Below are 5,162 nucleotides of genomic sequence, written 5' to 3'. Positions count from 1 at the left end.
ATATATGTATTATTGACCGAATAGTTTAAGTCTTTCTAAGAATACAATAATTAATAGCTGCATATTGAACAACTTTTATTCATATCTCCATAAATAGTTGAACTACCAAATTGCATTTTATCGTTTACATCCTGTATTTATTATTGTATGGCTTTTGGATTTTAAACCCAAAGGTCAAGACTCTTAACAATTATATTGCGAAATATTTCTTTATCAATATTTAAGCAAATGATTGTCACTCATATTCATCGAATATACCAGTTAGCATAAAAGTGATATTTCTATGAGTTACTAGAACACTATTAATTAAGCTTATCCAAAATATTATTTATGGTCAATTAAATTTTATAATTATGTTGGGGCTAGTTGAGTCAGTGCACTTGAGCACACAACAAACAAAAAAAATTGCGGATGAACTAGTAAGTATCCTCACAGAAGGAAAAAAAATCTTTAACAAGATTTCACCAAATCAGATAAAATATCTAAGGAAAGTAGGCAAAGATCTGTAAGATCTAAGATATTCGAGCAATGGAACAATGGGGTCTTATATGACAACTAATGATCAAAAAAACTAATTAATTGATCTTGCTTAACAAAATCGTCTTGAAAAATACCTATAGTGATAAAAAAAACTTTGCTCAATTTATATTCAATTTCTTCTACAACAAATTTAAAACTTAAAGAATTTGATGATTATTTTTCAACGACATATACCTCTATTAAAAATTTGGGAAAATCAATGTGAAAGACCTACATACATATTAATATTATTAATTTTTTACTGACCTATATTTCACAAATTTTCTGGCAATTAAGACTTACCATACAAACAGCGTTTAATGAAGTTGCTTTAATCAATTAAATTTCTGGCCTGGTACAATTTTCTGTCTGAAACAATTGAGTCAATGGGAAAAATTTTCAAGTATTTTGAAGGCCATTGTCCCGCATAAATCCTAAGTTGCTTTTAATTAAATATTTGCATTGAGGGGAGAGGGATTGTGGTATTGTGTAGTGAACTTCAGTTGATATGCAAATAGAACCGCAATGTCAGGATGTTCTGGTATGTACTAGTGAGAGTGCAATGTTCGAAGTACTCGCACTCCAACAATCAATGAACGACTTCCGTTTTTTTATTGCTCGAAAACTTAAAGGCGGATTTAATTAGCACAAGAAAGTTTCTAGTACGCAAACCAACAGCAATGAAATGTGAAATCGTTTATTCCACGGACTTCAGAAATCCAATAGTGTATCTCATAAGTAGTGAGTGTGTTTATCGTTCTATTTAAAAGTACATAAATAAACAAAAACATTCTTTAAGTTAAAATAAATGTTAAGAGGCATTAAACAAAAGTGAAACACACGTGCATTTAAACAATTTACTTCGACAGAGTAATCTGAAGTGAAAAATAACAGTTACACCCTTTTGTGAACTCATAAATTAATTTTGGTACCCTCTTGTAAATTAACCCTTGCACGCCTCAGGGCATACAATGAGACATAAAAACAATAAATGCGGCCAAAGTGCTTGTATACGGTAAAAATAAAAAATTAAGATAGAGCAAACTTTTTTTTATAACTTTTTACTATATTTTTACTTAAATACTTCCAGCTCTATTGATTGAAAAAACTCGCTACTTGAAGCCCCCTTACTCTTACTATAAGTTAACTTGAGGCCGCTCGCTTAAGCCAACAAAACTGCCATTATTTATTGCAGTTTTATTAGATAAATACATTGGTATTGAGTTAAGCGAGTTTGTTGGTTTGTTGGTTTGTTGGATTGTTTATCTGTTGTTTGACTTACTCGTTATGGCAAAGGGGGTGTGTCAAATTTGGTTTTGCAGCTTATTTTTATGTCTTTATGTATTACACAAAACCCAGAAAATAAAATTTATAAAAACAACTAAAAATACTTATTTCACATTCTGTGGCTGAACTCATTTGCAAAATGTTGTCTAGTCTTGTTACCAAATGTTCGCGTTTAGGCCACGATTGACAGCTGCCTGTTTAAGAATAAACCGAAAGCCTTTTAACATTGTTCAACGCCTGCGGTTACTTGCTTGCATGCAAATATGCAATTGGTTTTGCCTTCATTGTCGTTATGCAAAAGGCTGGATCTTAAACGCATATGACATTCAAAACCACCGAGTAATGGAAAATATCAAAAAACTGCGCTTAAGTGAGTGCAATATATTGAGAATATGTGTAGTTATATCACAAATACATGTGATGTTATATGGTAATATATGAGAATTCAGATATACAAGTCATATATACATTTTTTATAAATTTTATTAAATCAGTTTTATCAAAATAATATATGATATAATATAATATACTAGCTGTTATATCAAAATAGCATTTTTAACAGCTAGTATGAATATTACAGCATAAATTTTTTTGTAGATAGTTAACATAAGCACAGCATCGTATGTCACTAACGCATAACGATTCAGTAACATTTTCGAAACTTTGATTTTAGTTACTAATAAAACATTAGTTTTTGCAATAATATAGAATATTTTCCAAAATTGAACAAATTAGTTGTGTTATAGTTAGATCGAAATACAGATCGGTACTTGAACAAAGTATAATATGATTGGAACACAAACATATAAACCAAATAATCAATTGTTAAAGAAAGTCTGAAATATCTTCTTTGTTTCTAACCAGTTCTATGTTTAAGCATTCTAAATTAATTGTACAACCTACCCAAGCAAATAATCGATTACTTTACCAAAGAAACCTTGAAATATCCTTTTCGTTTCTATTCGATTTTTGTAAAAACACGATTAAAATTGCTTGATTTTACTTATTTTGGGAACTCAATTTCTTCCATGATACTATCACACTATCTATTAGATCACTTAGATCGCGTTCAAAAACTCTAAGTTATATTAATTAAACGTATTATAGTGTAAAAAAATGCTTAAATATATGTATTTACTTTTATTTTTAATGTTATTTCGAAAATGATGAAGAATTTTAGTCAGCAACAGAAATTGTCTTTAAAAAGCACCTCAGGCTTTATTATATATTTAATATGGTTCTTAACGTTTTGAGTTTTATACACAATGGGTCAATAAGCCTCAGAGCCTATTGTTATAACAGTCATACGACAAATTGTCACCGTGTTTCTACATTCTTTTTGGGCATGACCTAAAGGAACATTATAGAGAGAGTAATATTGTCAATTTCTATTTTTATTACTATTTTGGTACGTTTTGTATGGATATGTAAGCATATTCATAAATAAATACACATATTCATTCCTAATAGGTCCAAATTCTAGCATATATTATTGAGTGATACTGTTCTGACTAAAGTGATGAACAACACACCCCGACCGTAACCGAATTTAAATCGAAATTTCTCTGTTTCTTAATTTAAAAATTTATATTGAGAATAATAGGTTATACCGCCGATCCCAAGGGGACTCACTTAGTTGAAAATAATAACAGTTTTAAATTTGACATGACCACGATTTTCTCTTCCTTAGCTCCCTTAGTAGTTCCTTTGATTCACAATAGTAACTTTATCTAACTCAAACTCAGAGTATTTCGAGTATTTAAATATTTTATTCATGACAGCTACATTCAACGATCGTTCCTATTTTAGCTTACATATATTATTTTCTATTATTAACATTGGCTTATGAGAGCAAGGATATGAATTTACTCTTACTTATCATATATTCACATTGGTAAATACATCATTTATAATATTGTAATATTTATTACAATATTGTAGATGCAGACTTAATTATATTACATATGTATATATATATATATTTGACATTATATTATATATGGCAAAATTATTTATTATTAATTTTATAAAATAATATAGATTAAATTTTAAGATATTATTTTTAACTCTTATAAAAATGTTAGTTAATTCAAATACATTTAAAACAGTTTAAAAGATTTTGTTATGATCAGAAGTCAAGAAAGTCATATATATTTTTGATAAACATTATAAAAAAAATTAAATTAACGATATATTATATTTACTATAAATTGGAAAGTAATTTTTAGAAACTGTTGATATGCCTGTGTGAAGAAAGTATTTTAATTCTCAGTAGAAGAATTTTAACAGGCCATATATCTTTCCGATCATAGTTTGGTTTTACGAAATTTAGAATATGAAATGATAAGTTATTTATATTATAAACAAAATTATATATTATAAACAAAATATTGACTACATTTCATTCGATTTAAGTAGAAATTTACTCGTGTGTACAACTTAATATGTAAATTGTTTAATTCATTTAACATATGTTATAAGTAATTTTCAGTTGCTTGATTGAATCAATAAGCCCTTATAAATAGTGTAGTGCTCCAAATAATGAAATAAAATTAAATGAATACTTAAAACACTTTAAACTGCAACACCCACACATTATACATACGAAAAAAAGTCCATTCAAAATAAAATAATAAATGAAAAACAAGTTTAAAGTGTACTTGATATAAAAATTATATTCGAAAACAAATACATTTGTTACTATATCTACAACACCCCCTCTCTGAACGTACCGGTGTAGCGTGCTCGTGAAATATAGTATGTATTATCAGATACACACACGTTTTTAACTGCAGATACTTTTTCACTTATTTGTATGTTGAAACTTGTGGCACACTAATTCAATTAGGAAGCCCACGCCCACTATCAATAAATTTTATAAACAAGACTTGCTTTTCTTGACTTGACGTATGGTGACTCTCAGTACTTTTATTCTCTTCGTTTGCTATTTATTAGTATAGTAAAAAGATTGATTCTTATGACTATGTGAAGTTTGAAAAATACCATTTTAATATAGCAAGAACTTCGCTTCACATACCATATATAGTACTTCTTATCATTCAGATTCAAGTTAAGTTTTCATTTTCATTTTAAGTGATGCTGTTATTAACATTGGCATTTACATAAATTATTGCCTGCTATTAACATGTGTAGTGCGTTTATTATAGTGATATCTATGAGATAGTAAAAGTGAAAATATATACATCCACATTTTGTATGGATTTAGTTGATTGTATATTAGTTTTATGTATATTTGTAAACAATATAATGATATGATTTTAAATTTAAATTTATTTTCAGAGATTATAGATATAACTTTACAAACTATATAATTTAACAACAATACCTTTTGATTT

This window comes from Teleopsis dalmanni, chromosome 2 (genome assembly GCF_002237135.1).
Source record: "Teleopsis dalmanni isolate 2A chromosome 2, ASM223713v2, whole genome shotgun sequence".
Lineage (NCBI taxonomy): Eukaryota > Metazoa > Arthropoda > Insecta > Diptera > Diopsidae > Teleopsis > Teleopsis dalmanni.
Note: the sequence above shows the minus strand (reverse complement) of the source record.